The sequence below is a fragment of the Neopsephotus bourkii genome, unplaced genomic scaffold (genome assembly GCF_033783945.1).
Source record: "Neopsephotus bourkii isolate Nb327-2 ecotype Australia unplaced genomic scaffold, CSIRO-AGI_Nbou_v1 NB_936, whole genome shotgun sequence".
Taxonomy (NCBI): domain Eukaryota; kingdom Metazoa; phylum Chordata; class Aves; order Psittaciformes; family Psittacidae; genus Neopsephotus; species Neopsephotus bourkii.
The window spans coordinates 2,154-18,484 of NW_026901430.1; positions in this window are offsets into that span (position 1 = coordinate 2,154).

Consider the following 16,331-nt stretch of genomic DNA (forward strand, 5'->3'; position numbering starts at 1 on the left):
CACGTAATTATGAAACTGCCATATAAGCATTAATGACCATGTTTTCAACCCTCCTGTTTGTCTGAGGTGGCCTTTTGTAAGATACAGATGGAAGGGGGGGGGGAACTATAAGACAAGTGACTTTATCCCAGAAATGATGATGACCTACATGTGCCTTTTATACCAAAGGAAGAACCACCTTAGTCAGACTGCCTCAAGTGACCCACCCTTGTGATGCCATCAGTGGTTTGGCTTGTTGTATATACATCTCATTAAGCAGAGATGTGTAGCCATCTACCAATGTAATTGTGTGCAGCATTTGTAACATGAAATGCTTTGTCAAATTATTAAAGTGTATTGAATTGTTAAAATTACTTACCAAATTATTAGAACCAACCTGTTCAAAGACAGTAGACTGCTCTGGAAACAAGAAAAAGAGACTGTAAGAAGCCCAGTAGTGAAAAGTGAAGAAAACAGAAAGTGATTGATTGCTCTATGACTTTTGTTGTTTGCTCTATGTAGGAATCTGTTGAAATGTGCAAATGTTGAATTTGTGAAACTAATTAGCACATAAGAATCCAGCTGTAATAGTAATCAAAACTTTTTGGTTAAACAGACTATGTGGTTTCTTTAGTATTAACACATCTTGCACATATGGCCCCCAGTTGAGGATCTGGAGCTGCTCATACCAGCAAGTTAGTACCAGGGGATTTAGAAGCCAGTGTTTATTGGTGATAGTTGTGGAACCAACATGTGGTCTAACTGAGTGGTGCTTCCAATGCTTTGTCAGGGGGGAAAAAGGCAAAAGTGACTAGTACTGCTCTCATTAGTCTCATGCTGTATGAAAACAAGGTACACTGTTTGAATAGATTTATTGGCTGAGATTTCTGTTGAAGAGGCCTTCTGTTGATGAATTGTGGCCTTTCTAGAAACTGTAGCTGCAGCAACAAGGAAATATTGTCAGTTTTCTGCAAGTCCCTGTTGAGATTTACATGCTCACATTTGTTTAACTGTAGTATCTTGCTAGCATTTGCTTTACGTCCTTCCTTTGTAGCAGCATCCAAGAATGAAAATTGTTTTACTTCCTTTGGAAACATGAAATGACTTTGATGTTGGCTCCCTCACAAACTGAACCAGGCTATCTTGTAAAATGTACTTCAATGAAATAACTTTAAAACATCTCTGTGATTTGCAGATCACAAATCGGTAAGTCTTACCATATAAATTCAAAATGAGAAACTTAGATGTTTCAATGGAAAGAGAAGCAGAATCTATTTGGTATTATCTTAATAAATTACCTAAAGTAGTTACTGGATTACAAGTAGGCAAGTGCCTATAACTGACTAATAAGGCACCTTCAGTAGATCATTTATCTACCAGACACAACTTCTGGTAAGAGGTTTTCCTTAATGTGAAAATAGAGCGCTTTTGGCATGATGCAGCTACCTTCGATGTCTATAAATGACTAGCAGTAAATTCTGAATGTCGGAAGCTGACCAGTAGGACATCTTAGGGAAGGCAAATGGATGCGATGTTACCTTGCAAAACCTGCAGAGCGTTAACAGGGCTCATACTTTTGTGGGAATCTCTGCAAGGCACTTGATGGTACTTAGGCTACATCTTTGTAAAAATGCATATAGTAAAGCACTCTTCAAATATGGCAGTGAAATTAGTCCTTTCACAGTGAATAAAGCAACCTAGACTGAGTGGATAATATGCTGATGCTGTATTCCCTTCTCTTCCAGTTTCACTTCAAAGTGGTAAGAATGGATTTTCTTAGTACTTTCTAAGGCAGTTAAATTCTTTTAAGCATTTTTGTTATACTTGAGTGAAATAATTCAGAAATTTTTGCTATGTTTCATCAGATGAAGATTTTCAGATTCCTTGTTTTGATAATGACTTCACTTGTGATATTTAAAGCTAAGAGCACATATTTGTATTTGAAACTGCAATGTCCTCTGTTTCCAAGGTTAGTACTTGCAAACTATTTCATGAAATATGACAACCTTATTGCAAGAAAACTGCATACATGAACAAAAATATGTTTAGTAGTGTGAGATGGAAACTACTATAGTCTTGATTTCATAGTATTATGTATTCCACATATTGTTGGTATACTTTTCTTAATACGTTGTGTTCCACACCCTTTTTTTTACTAAGCTAAATTCAGGACTTCTCCTGAATTGAGGAGTTCTCTTGCAATCTGTAAACTGAAATTCTACAAGAAACTTATTTCATAAGAAATCCTACACCATTTTAATGAAGAGTATGTGGACGATGGAAGAAATCTTTCAGTTCTGGGAATTTTGTGTGTTGATATTGGTGATGTTATTTGATTAAACCACGTACAAAAGAATAGACAAAAAATGTGCTTATAAGGCTACTGTTTCTATTTACATTTTTTCATAAATCTAATTTTCAGAATAAAACATAAGGTATACAGTCAGAATCCAAATACATTTGATTTACAGCTATTCTGCATTTTCAGTGATAAAAAAATCTGTGTTTTACTACTATTATAACTGAATCTGTAAGCATGAAGTATAAAACTGACAAAGGAGATGCTGTATTTCTCAGGATTCTTCCTTCCCCACAGCATTTAATCAAAGCCACAATGCTTAAATTTAATCACCTTGCAACAAACTAATAATTGTTATGTTCTTTCCATTTGACAGTCCTTAGATGCTTAGAAATTTGAAATTTCATTGCAGAGCTAGGATAGCTTTGCTTTAGAATATTCTGTATCTATGGTATCAGTCTACAGGAGATACAGAATATGTTTACACATAATAAGACAAGTCTTCCTTGATTTATTCTTGCAAATAGTCTAGAGGAGTGAGCTCTACACTGTTTAGTCCAATGTTAGCTGAATTTATTTTGTATATCTCTATATCCATCATAATCAAATTGCTACAGTTACAGTGTGATAAAAATATAGAATACATATACATAATGGTGAAGAACTAGTAGAACAAATCTGTGTTCTGAATCACATTCCTTGTCTTTATGCATGTAGACACCAACATCCAGCTGTAGGTGCTGTACAGTCTGAAAGAAATATCTTCCCAAATTATGTGGCCCAAGTTTATACTGAAACTGTGACTTAGGCTGAGGCTGTGATCCATCAAACTGTTTAATAAAGTGCTTAAATATATGAATAATCCCTTTGAAGATCAGTGAAACTAGTCAAGGCTTAAGACCATTCACATGCAGTCGTGTTTTGCTAGGTTTTGGCAAAACTTTCTGCAAGGATGTGATGAAACACTATAATTTTAACATACGGTACATCTCAACAGTTGATCTGATGCTTTTATCTGGTAAAAATTCAAACATGTATTTCTCATCTGTGTTTTATAACAGTATTCTTGCACTAGATGCAACTGTTCATACTTTCAGGAGGGTGAGTTTCATCTGTCAGCAGCTGTAAATAATGAGCTCTTGGCTGACTTCTAACACATGGAAGAATCAAGGAAGGTGGAAAATTATTCTGGTTGTTAAGGATAAGAACAAAACCAAAACACCAAATACTGCAAGTTGCGACAAGGAACTTTCTTATTAAACTTTGGGGGAAGAAGGCGCGGGGTGGGGGGGAACAGGAGGGGAGGGATTGAGGGATGGGTGGGTTAAGAAGACTCCACAACAGGAAACTCCACACAACTGAACAGGTTGTCCAGAGAGGTTGTGGATTCTCTTCTCTTTCAAAGGTTCCCTGGACAGCTCCAAAGTAACCCATCTTAGGCCTGTTTGAAGCAAGGTTTTCAGACTAAATAACCTTGAGAGGTTCTTTCCAACTTCATGTGTTCTGCAGTTGTAGCACAGTTACTACTGCGCTAGGAGAGGTGAAGGTGCAGAAGGGAATGCATTTAGCAAGAGGGAGCAGTAGCAATCAGAAATAATTCTGCAATTATGTCAGCAGTAAGAGAAAGACTTGAGTTTGCTATTCAAGAGAAAATTAAAGCCATCCACAGCAGTCAGCAAAAAGCCTGTAGTTCTGATGGGGGGTAGGGGGACCTTACTCCTTGCATTCAACAGTTGGCCATGCAAATACTGTTAGCAACAGACGTGGTAAAATTTCAACTACTATAAGGATGTAAAGTCTAGAGGGGAAAGAGATGTGTTAGATATTTTCTAACTAGCTGCATTTCTTAGAAATGCTATTCTAAAACTGATAGTGATTTAAATGTTTGACTAAATGCCCATGTTTAGAGTACATACTTTGTGTAAATTTTGGCACCTGTGGTATCAGATTGATACCACTGAATACGGGGCCTCTGTCACATGGGTGGGGTGCAGCCTGGCCACATACCAGTCTAAGCTTAATAGTTGGAATTTCGTAACAGAATTCAGCTCAGTGACACGCTAATGCAATTCCAGATGCTATTTTTTTTAAGGAATACTTGTCTTATTTCCACCCAAGAGGCTCTAGTAGTGTTAAGATGGAAGTGGAAGAATTTGTGAAATAATCAGTGTATAAGAAGTGTAGAGGACACTGTGGTGTGCTCGGCTGCATTTGTTCTTCCAGATACATACTTTCAGATCACCCCTCCAAAGTTTATAGTTGTCTTCTTGCTAAATGCTTCTGTAACTTACACAGTCACTTTACCCTTTGTCTTTGATTCCTTATGTTGCAAAACTCGAACAGGAGAGCCACTGCAGAAAACAAATATGATAAATGTGTAGTTTTCAGTCTGAACCTTGGTCTTGCTATTTCTTTCGTACCTTTTAACATAACAGATTTCCATTTAACACAGTTGGGTTTGCGCTTTTTTGCCTTGCCTATGGCAAAATTGAAATGTCACCCTTCTAGTATATGATTTATGTTGTTCCTCACATTGAACTTCATAATTCTCCAAGTTCGCTGTTCTTTAACCTTCAAAATGCCTGCAGGTCAACTTAAGAATGTGTGAAAACTGCTAGGATTAAAACTAGTAGAAAAAAAGAAAATCTGTATAATTCATCCTTGGCATACATCACATGCTTCATCAATTTAAATATGTAATCTCTGTCTGCATTCTTAAAAGCAAATTCTTCCCTTAGGTAAACTGCATTCTTCTGTATCAGTAGGGATTGCCTGTATGTGCCGAAGTGTGATGTGCAGTCCTTACTGTAGTAAGTCACTATAATGTCTTTTTTAAAGTACTTCCCTGAAGATGTCAAATGTTGGGTTTCTTTTTACCTCAGTTACTTGCAAAAATAAGTCATTTAAAATATTCTTCCTAATTGTTCAGCTTTCAAATGATGCAAACCCCCAAATTGCTAAATAATTCTAGTTGTATTGATCAGGAGTTGTCTAACTATATAATTTATTGTCCATATTTCTTCAAACCAGAATTCTTTGTAGGCTGATAAGAGGCATTTTTGTCAAGAATGAGATTTCTGATTTAAATGAGAGGTACAACTCTTTGAAAATGCACCCTCAAAATGTAATTGGAGTAGGAAATCCACTAAGTTGAGGTGATGGACCGAATGGCATTATAAAAGGGAGTAATGTTTTCACCTTCAATAGCAACTAGTCAATATTTGTTTATTTACAGAACTGGAGAACATGTGCAAGAGGAGTTAGTTGCATAGGAGGAATGCAGAAACTCCAGGTTCATTCCTGTGACGCGACTCAAGTGTGTGCTGTGGCTGTGTTCTATTTACTCTGGCAGCAGATTTCCAAATTTCCGCTGCTTTAAATTATGTTGGTTTTATAAATTACAGATACAGCATTTGAATTAGGGGTTTGAATTTGTTTCTCACATCAAACAAATTTCCTCATCTGTTGCCGATCTATCACTAGGTACACTGCAAGGAGGCTGGCTTAATCTGTGATTTTGGAGGGAGGATGGAAATCATTATAAAGTGGGAAAATAAATGAAATCTTGACAATTTCTTGATTTTGCAATCTGATGGGATCCATCTGTGAGAGAAGGAATGTCAGAGGGATGAGGCCCTCTGTAGACAGATAGAGCAACCTCCTGTTCACAAGCTCTGGTCCTCATGGGGGACTTCAACCACACCAGTATCAGTTGGAGGGACAGCGCATCCTGACAACGAGGAAGTCAGGCAAAAATGCTGGGAGGCTTAAGAATCCTGCCACATTTATTTGTCTTTCCCAAACTGATGTTCAGGTAATGAGATAATGCAAGTAGAAGCTTTCAGAAAAGCCATGACTACACAAGTGCCATGTTTAGCTCAGGTATCTTGATAGCTGTTGGCAAACCGATTAGTTTTCTATATCTGCTCTAATAAGGTGAATGAGGCAAATGCAGTTACCTTGAAGTTGAAGGCAGCAGTATATATGATGCATATAGCCTGTATAATTCTACTCACTGGGGCAATATCTTAAAAACAATGTATCAAGTGGGTTTTGGAGAAAAAATGGAGGACATAATATAAAAGCAACTTTTTAAGCTTGGCATAATTCAGATTGACATAATCTGTATTATTTATGGCATCTGAAACCAATGGGTTAATTTGCATCCTCCCTAGAACAAAAGTACTATAAAGAACTAGACCATGTCTCCTGGATTAATTACAGCTTTCAGTGACTGCATGTCTGAGTAATTGAACATATATCATTTACCCCCAAAATATTAAAGGGCAGGTTGTAATTTCTGTCTCAACTTTGAATTAATAATTTACTCAGGTTTTACATTACCTGATTAATCTGTATACTTAGGTAGTTACTCTTTGAATGGTAAGGAGTTCTACAGACTTATAGCTTCCAGAAATAATTTTTAGCTGAAGTACTGTTTTAGCTATTTGTTATCAATAAATAATTTTATCCCAAATCCCAGATAAAAAAAGTATGCAATAATTCCTCTTTTTGCTGAATTGTTGTTGCCTTTTGACAGAAGTAGTGAAAAATCTCCTCCTCCTTCATTGTTCAGTGAGCGTTTACTTTTCCTTTGCTGTGACTGCATAATAAGTGCCTGCTGAGACAGTGTGTGTAATGCATACTTGTATGCATCAAAACCATGGGAACTCAGACTTTAATCATAGGTCTCTGTTTACATGGAGAAGAAGAAGTTATGTGGGTGTTCCACTTCTATTGTGGAATTCTCCTTGGGAGTTGTTATGCATTTCATATAATTTAAAAATAAGATGGTTTTTTAAACTTGATTTGAATGTGTGTTGGGATGTGACTCAAGATGAACCTCAGGAAACATCTGAAAATTAAGTATCTGATTTATTAATATGAAATTACAATCCATTATTGAGGAAATTACTCATTTTCTGTTTTCTAAAAAGCACTTGTTGATTATGCTCAAGTTATTTGTATTTGCTGTTTGTCTTTATTCCTAGAGCAGAAACAAAAACCTTGAATCTGCTTGATGTTGAGCAGTTCTTCACAGGCTGCGTATGCAAGTGTTCTTTCCAGATTCTGTCCAATTGCCCTGGACTTCCACGTTCTGTAGCTGTATTCAACTATAGGTTGAAAACAGAAGATTTCAAAATCCCATTCTACCATGAAGCCTCACTTTTGCTACAAGCAGGTGATAAAGCTATTAGGAGGTTTGGGGGCTTTTCCCAATCTAGTCAGGTGCCAGTATGTCTGAAGAAGTAGCTCTTCATTAATGTATTGTCTGATGCCTAATAGCAAGGACACTATCTATGGAGCTGTAGTTTCTCAAAAGTGAGGCAGGATATTTGAGAGGCAGTAGCTTAGATGAAAGTTCAACTTTCTCTTCTTACTGACATAAATGAAACCGACAGTGGTAAGTAAAGTTTTGTTGTCTTACAATCATAGAATCAACTAATTTGGAAATGACCTTTAAGGTCATCAAATCCAACCATTAACTCAGGACTGCCAAGACCTGAGGGCCTCATCTGCTTGGTGCATCTTCAATCCTGTGTTCTTAACCACACCCAATTAGACACAATTTAATCCTCTTTTTCTTTCTAGCAAGTTTTTTACCTTATCTTTACTTTAGGTGTCAACAATATCTTAAGCAAAATGCAGTTGACAAAATTAATTTTGTTTAAAATTATGTTTAGATTTAGTTCCTTGCCTATGGTTTGCATTATAAATATCAGTAAAGGTGGAATGAAGAATCATGTCACCCATGGAAGTTAGCTTTCTAGACCCTACTGATTTCTTTGATTAACAGGACCGAAGTTTAAAGAAATTAGCAAACACAATCCACAGAGTATCCGTTCTTAGCTGCATTTCATGCACCCAAAACCACGGGTTCTGCATTGTTTCAGAGATGTTGTGCTTCTGTGAGTTATTGCTGTTCAGGGGAAACACGCTTATTCTGGAGAGCTACCCCAGTGAACACTGTCTGAAAAGCTGAGTATCTGATAATATCTGCAGGAAAATAACTCCCAGAATCAGCAAGACTGTAACAAGACTTAATTTATTTTAGCTTTTGTAAAAGCTTTTGATTACACAGCAGCTGCCAAGATCTAAACTTCCCACATGCTTCCAGGCAGTTTTTCTAGTTAAACATTTGGCAGTGTTTGTAATTTTTGTCCATTCCCTCAGGCACAGTAAAAATCACAGACAAGGCTTGTAACCTTGTCAGGGATGAAAAGGGGGGAATAGTGATATTTGAGAGATACTTCTTATAGGACAGCCTTAAAGTACTGTATGTGCAGGTAAGACAATTCCCTTTCCTTTGCATACTGTGACAGGCAACTATTTTGACCTTAATGGTGCCACCTATTTGGGAGCTGACTGCCATATAAATAGAGCAGGTACAGGGAATGTTAATGTTTTCTGAAAGAGGTGAACTGTAGATCAAACAGACACAGGACAGTCTTACCTTGAATTTTGCTTTGGCTAGAATGGAATCTAAACTTTACCGTACTTCAGGGGCTGTAACTGCAAGTTATGAACACATTAATAATGCTTCCACAGTACATAAGTTTCTGTTTTTCTGTAACAAAGGGTGAGGCAGAGCCACGACATTTTCTCATCATATCAGGGTATTCACTCAAATGGAACTTAATCAAAACCATTTTGATGATCATGTTTCGTTGTTTAGATACAAGGTGGGCTGCAAAAGCATAAGTCTAGCTCAGAGTACGAATCTGGTGCCTACTGCTGTGTAGCATTACAGTTCAGACACACTGACACTAATTCAGTTAAACCAGTGGATGTGGGCATATTCAACACTTTGTTTTAAAAAAAAAACATTTTTAATCAGTATTTTTCTCATTAATATCACTTCATTATTTTACTATTTTACAATCCATCTCAATTTTCACACCTAGATAGTTATATACTATACGGGACAAAAGATATTTCTTACCGATAGTAATCAGTTTCTAGGTAAACTGTATGGTAGGAAATGGAAACAACTATTAGGGAATTTTATTCAGACACTGAATCTTTCCTACATTTTTCTGTTAGATTTATAGAGGCTTATATATTCCATGCTTTAAAGTTTCAGAAATCAATATTAATGTAGCTGTGACAGTCAAATACCATAACTCAGTTAACATACAATGCATTATGGTGCTACTTGAAATGTTAGTGTTATACCAAGAAAGTTATTATTGGACCCCAAGTGTGTAAACATTTGCAGTAGATAACTTCAAATGTTTATCTAGCACAGGAATGCCAGGCTCTCAGCCTGCCCCTTTCAGAGCAGTCAGGTTTCATTAGTCTGTTTGATCTCACCTGCTTTTGTGTAACTGAAGTTAGAACCAAACTACAAATGCCATTGTTTTCAAGACTGTAAAGCAGGCATCCTCTCACTTCTGTGCACAGTATAAAAGCATGTATGGTCAGAGATGCACTGCTTGTGACAGAAATGTAATCTCATAGCACTGCAGTATGGTTTAAAAAAAAAAAAGAAGTTATAGCTGTAGAACATTTTGCAGATGCATTTAGCTGTGCTGTGCATTAGGGATTAAGAGGACATCATTATAATTTGTGCACAGCTTTGTGTTTGCTGTGAAAAAGCTTGCTTCATAATTTATGCACTGTGATTTTGCAAGGGGCACCCAGTAGAGTTGCAAAGTGCAAATATGGTTTGATTACTTTTTAAGGAAAAAATCTTAAAATTAATGTGACAGGATTTATTTTTTAAGCTAACACGTAAATTAATCACCTTCTGAGATGATTCTTTGAAAATTTTATGCCATTTTAATACAAGGACCTTTTCTTACCACAATGGATGAATTAACTCATTGTCAAAACTGTGTTCAGTATAATATTACATCCATTTAATGTCTTTATCATCAAATTGAGATAAAATCCAAAAGGCTAATGAATACATTCAGTACTGAAGTATATTTTCCAGGGATGACATTTTCATTTCTATGAAAAAAAAGAGAACTGCACATTAGCACTGTGCCTCCCTCTATTTCTGAAATTCCCTTCAATAAGGAAGTTAACTTGTGGAATTTGGCAGATTTTCCCTTAACTATGAAATAAAGACCATACATAAACAGTAATATCCTGTTGTACTTGGTACCAAATGAGCTGACATTTATTGCCACTAAGTAGAAATGTGTAGTCTGGCTGCTTGCAGAGTTCATGCTTGAAATTCAGAAATAACAATATTGAAGTAGACCACTTCAGAGGTGGTTATTCATCATGAGAGAACTTTTTGACTGTTTGCTGATCTTCACAACCTTCTACGTTTATAACTTCTTTGAAATCACAAGAGAGACATATGCTTTGGGAAGAATGTAGTTTTTGCTTAAAGGGCAGTTGTGTTAAGTCATCATTTCATAGCTAAGTTATGGTTATCCTTGGGCAATATGGGTTACTTTGAAAGTGGAGGGGTGATAGCTTTTGGCATATAATGTGGAAGTATTATAGTAATATTTCATATCCTTGCTGATTGATCTATGTATCTATGTATAGATCTATGATCTACCATACAGTGCTTCTTAAGTAAATACTAACTTTCTCAGAATGATACATCTAGTGTCTGTACTATTATTGTTTAAGGATATTACTTGCCACTAAATTCTCAGGAATGTCTGTGAAATAAGTCTGTAAGTTGTTGTGGTTTAACCCCAGCTGACAACTGAACCCCACACAGCTGCTTGCTCCCCAGTGCTGGGATGGGGAGAGAATCGGATCGGAAGGGTAGAAGTGAGAAAACATGTGGGTTGAGATAAAGCTAGTTTAAAAAGCTGTGCATGCAGCAAAGCCAGACAACGAATTCATTCACTTCCCATTGTCAGGCAAATGTTCAGTCATCCCCAGGACAGCAGGTCTCTGTCACACATAACAGTGACTTGGGAAGACAAACACCATCACTGCCAACGTCTCCCCTTCTTCCTTCTCTCCCAGCTTCCCATGGAGAGCACGGTGCCACATGGTCTGGGATATCCCTGGGGTCAGCTGGGGTCCGCTGTCCCATTGTGTCACCTCCCAGCTCCTGATACACCCCCAGCTTCCTTGCTTGTGGGGTCAGGTGAGGAGCAGAAAAGGCCTTGACTCTATGTAAGCACTTCTCAACAGTAACGGAACATCCATGTGTTATCAGCACTGCTCTCAGCACAGATCCAAACCATCATCCTATGCCAGCTACTGTGGAGAAAATTAATTCTACCCCAGCCCAAACCAGCACATAAGTGCTGTTAGTTTTGTAGCAATGGAAATTGAAACACAGACACGCAAATGCTGTCTCTCCTTTGGCCTTTTTAGATCATGATTCTTTTCTGTTTCTCTTCTGGATTTTTTTAACACGAAGACCAGATGTTTCTAAATTAGATTTAATCCACTGTAGTTTAAAACCTAAGTGTTGGGTATTCCTACAGAAGGGCCTTAATTGTCAAAAGCTCATAGTAAATATTAGGAGGGAGAACAGTTAATCTTTCCATTTTAAGACTTGTCTATCACTATTTCTTTATAATACTTTGCTCATGCCCTACTTGGTTAGTCTTAAGATAAACAGACACTGCCACTACAGTTTATCTGTCCTTAACTTTTTTTTAGCCTGTGGTGAGCAGCCATTCTTAATTCTGTTTGCTTTTAAAGCCTCTGTTCTCAGGACTTGAGCTTTTATAGATTTTGGTTATTAACGTGAGTTTTATTTTGCCATCTATGAATTAACTTGCATGGAAGGGCTTGTGCACCTCTGTGATACTCAGTATGAAGAATGTGAAACAGGCAAATTGTACTTTTTTTTTTTGCTGTGCATTTCAGAATGGATTCCTTATTCAGAGACCATATCTTTCTCTTTTTGAAGCATATAATAAATCTGTGCACTTCATTTGGTCTTTGAAAGCAAAGTGGTATCCTCTAGATGTGAGTAGGTTTCATAATATAGGATATGAAGGAGTCTGTATAGATGCTGGTTTTAAACTCTGTTATTTTAATGTCTCTTTAGCTTCTGTGTCCCTTTCCTCACCTGATGATGCCTTGCACTCTCCTGGGTGTTAGTAGAAATCCATGTACTTTGTTTCCAACACACCAAAATGCAAGCAAGTAATTAAAAGGTTTCTAAGAGAAAATATTCATGTTGGAGGCCTATGTACTCAAATGGTATATTCTGTTAATATCAGTGTACCTCGTTATCCCATCCTTGATCTGAGGTATTGTTGGAAAGAAAAATGAAATTGAGAAAACACAATTAAAATTGATTGTAACAAAGAACAAAATATTTTTATTTATATGAATTTATACACATATATATGTAGAACATTTAAGCAGAAAATACCTGGTTTGACAGTGAAATTGTTTACTACAAGTTTGTTCTGGAACAGTATTTTCTCACAATTTCTCTCTGCTAAAGACAGATGAGATGTGAGTGTATTTTCCTCTATCCATTAAAACTTATCTTGGTTCAATTATTCCTTAATTATTTTCTGTTTAAGTTTATTGATTTGAATAATACAGTGATAACCTGTGAAGAGTCAGATGAGGGATCTTTGTGGTTCACAATTCGGTTTTGTTTGTCCTTCATTAAGTATCTATTTGTAAGCTTATTATGAACATATATTTGTGTTAAAATACTGTCATTTTCTCCATTACTGTCCAGCTGCCACAGGCAAGTTACTGGAGACCTGATTTAGTTTCTGATATTTCTTACATATAGAGCAATAAAGGAAAAAAAAAACAAACCCACAACTAAAAATATCTGTCATGACAAAACCTAATCTTTTCATGCCTTTTATAATAACAACCACAAAAGTTGCAAGTTAGTGTTTAAAAGCCCTTTGCAACTTACAGTTAATTTATAAAAAAGCTTCCTGAATTGTCACTGTTCTCTGGAGCTTGCTGGGCAATGAACTTACCTGTTCCCCTGGTGTACTGTACCCTGCACCTTTGCCTGGGTTCCCTCCTGCTCATTCACTGCTTTATCCACCCTCAGATACCCGAAGGGCTGGAAAGATGTAAGCATCTGCTTAAGATATGTGCTACCTCTGTTTCTTTTGTTGTATGTAAAATTAGACCTAAACATAGAGAGCAGTTCTGGTTTTGTTTGCTTCTGGGTTGTACTGATAGCAGGTTCTTTGTTCTTTTCTGTGAATGACTAATCCATGAAAAATGTCCATGCTGCCATGACTCAGGCAAGCTTCAGTTGAACACTGGCAGCTGAACAAGGAAGCACCTTTTGCCAGGCCTACCTCTCTACCAGGGGACTCTGACAGGAGCACCTTGTGCCTTGTGCCTGACAGGAGCACCTTGTGCCTGACACCTGTGCACCTCGTGCCTGACAGGAGCACCTTGTGCACCCTTGTGTCTTCCCCTTAGTCTTCTCCTCTTCTTAGCTAAGCACTAATTAAGCAGGGCTTTTCCTTTTTTGTTCCTCCTTTGAAGTCTGTTGTTGGCCTCTGGGAGAAGCTGATTAGGTACCCAACAGCCCATTAGTTTCTTCCAGACTCATCTAATGGGCTGTACAAACCCTGTATTATGCCACTGCAAAATCACTGGGAGCAGAAGGACAAAAAGATTGTGGCAAATAGAGTAATAATCTCCTACCCCTTTCCAGTATTGCATATATATAGCCATCCATACACAGTCTGTCAGGCATCTACGTAATCACCCCAGCACGAGCAGAGCAGAACCTTTTCCTAGTGTTTATTAGAGCTGCTGATCACAGAAAAAAAACCCTACTGAAGTATAATTCAGAGAAGAATCTGCAGGTGAGAAATTTTGCATAAGTTTTCATTAATTTTAAGAACTGTTTAAAGTGCCATAAGTAACTTTTCATTATATCTCAGTTAATGGTATGGCCTTCTTTATGCTTCTCTCCCCTGCTTTATCTACCCCATTCAGCTTTGCTGATAACGCCAGAGCAGAATTAGTGGGAAATTTAGAGGTGAAGAAGTGTAGAATCATCTTAAACAGACACCATTGTAACATATCTAAGTAACATATATATATCGCATGGAGGATTATATATATCGCATGGAGGATTAACTCTTCTCCATACATTCCTGAGTGATTAAAATACGGGATGACAGAGCAGCCTATTCAAGGAGTCTCTGGGCTACTCAACAAAAATGGATTACCATCTTGTGTGCAGATTATTACACTGTCTTTAGGATCCTGCTAAGAACTGTGGAAAATAAACTACAGCAACTCTGTTTTGTTCAGTGCCTTGCATGCCATAGGACACTACCGAAAAAAGGTCTAGAAGTATGATCTTCCCAGCATTTATACTCAGGTTTTTTTCCCTCTTATAAAATGTCTTTTTTCAGTTAACAGCTGATTTAATGATAAATACATATGTCAGCCATTATCCCAAAATATTTTTTTTCAGTAATAAGACTTTAGGCTAAAACTTTATACACTTTTCCTACGTATGCAATGTAAAACTGCTCTAAAACTATTTAATTCCATTTACAAGCTCAGGAGTATTGCATCCCAACTAGAAGGAAGTGCAGCAGGAGGGCCAGGAGACCTCCTTGTATGGATAAGGAGCTGCTGAGGAAAATTCAAATGAAAAAAGAGTCTATAGAAAGTAGAAGCAAGGACAGGTGGCCTGGGAAGAGTACAGGGATGTTGTCCGGGAAGCTAGGGACCACGTTGGGAAAGCTAAGGCCCAGTTAGAATTAAACTTGGCTAGGGATATTAAGGATAACAGGAAGGGATTCTACAGGTACATAGCAAATAAAAAACAGAATAGGAAGAACGTATGCCCTCTCAGGAAGCTCTTGGGAGAAACAGCTACACAGGATTTGGAGAAGGCTGAGGTTCTGAATGACTTCTTTGCCTTGGTCTTCACTGGCAAAGGCTCTGACTGCACCACCCAAGTCTTGGAAGGCAGATGCAGGGACTGTGAGAATGAAGACCTTGGGCCCACCGTAGGAGAGGAACGGGTTCGAGACTGTCTTAAAAATCTGTATGTGCACAAGTCCATGGGTCCTGATGAAATCCATCCGCGGGTCCTGAAGGAGCTGGTGAATGAAGTTGCTAAGCCACTGGCCATCATATTTGAAAAATCATGCTGTCAGGTGAAGTTCCCAACAACTGGAAAAAGGGAAATATAACCCCCATTTTCAAGAAGGGGAAAATGGATGACCCGGGGAATTACAGACCAGTCAGTCTCACCTCTGTGCCTGGCAAAATCTTGGAACAGATTCTCCTGGAAGGCATGCTAAGGCACATGAAAAACAACAAGGCAGTTGGTGACAGCCAGCATGGTTTCACTAAGGGGAAATCCTGCCTGACCAATTTGGTGGCCTTCTATGATGGGGCTACAGAACTGATGGAGAGGGGTAGAGCAGTTGATGTCATCTACCTGGACTTGTGTAAATCGTTCAACACTGTCCCACAGGACATCCTTGTGTCTAAATTGGAGAGACATCAATTTGATGGATGGACCACTGGGTGGATAAAGAACTGGCTGGATGGCCGCATACAAAGAGTTGTGGTCAATGGCTCAATGTCCAGCTGAAGACTGGTAACAAGTATTGTCCCTCAGGGGTCGGTGTTGGACCGATCCTGTTCAACATCTTCGTCACTGACATGGACAGTGGGATTGAGTGCACCCTCAGTAAGTTTGCCGATGACACCAAGCTGTGTGGTCCGGTTGATACGCTGGAGGGAAGGAATGCCATCCAGAGGGACCTTGGCACGCTTGTGAGGTGGGCTGATGCCAACCTCATGAAGTTTAACCATGCCAAGTGCAAGGTCCTACACCTGGGTTGGAGCAATCCCAGGCACAGCTACAGGCTGGGCAGAGAAGAGATTCAGAGGAGCCCTGCGGAGAAAGACCTGGGGGTGCTGATCGATGAGAAAATGAACATGAGCCAGCAGTGTGCGCTTGCAGCCCAGAAAGCCAACAGTATCCTGGGCTGTATCAAAAGGAGCGTGACCAGCAGGTCGAAGGAGGTGATCCTGCCCCTTTACTCTGCTCTTGTGAGACCTCACCTGGAGTATTGTGAGCAGTTCTGGTGTCCTCAACACAAAAAGGACATGGATCTGTTGGAACAAGTCCAGAGAAGGG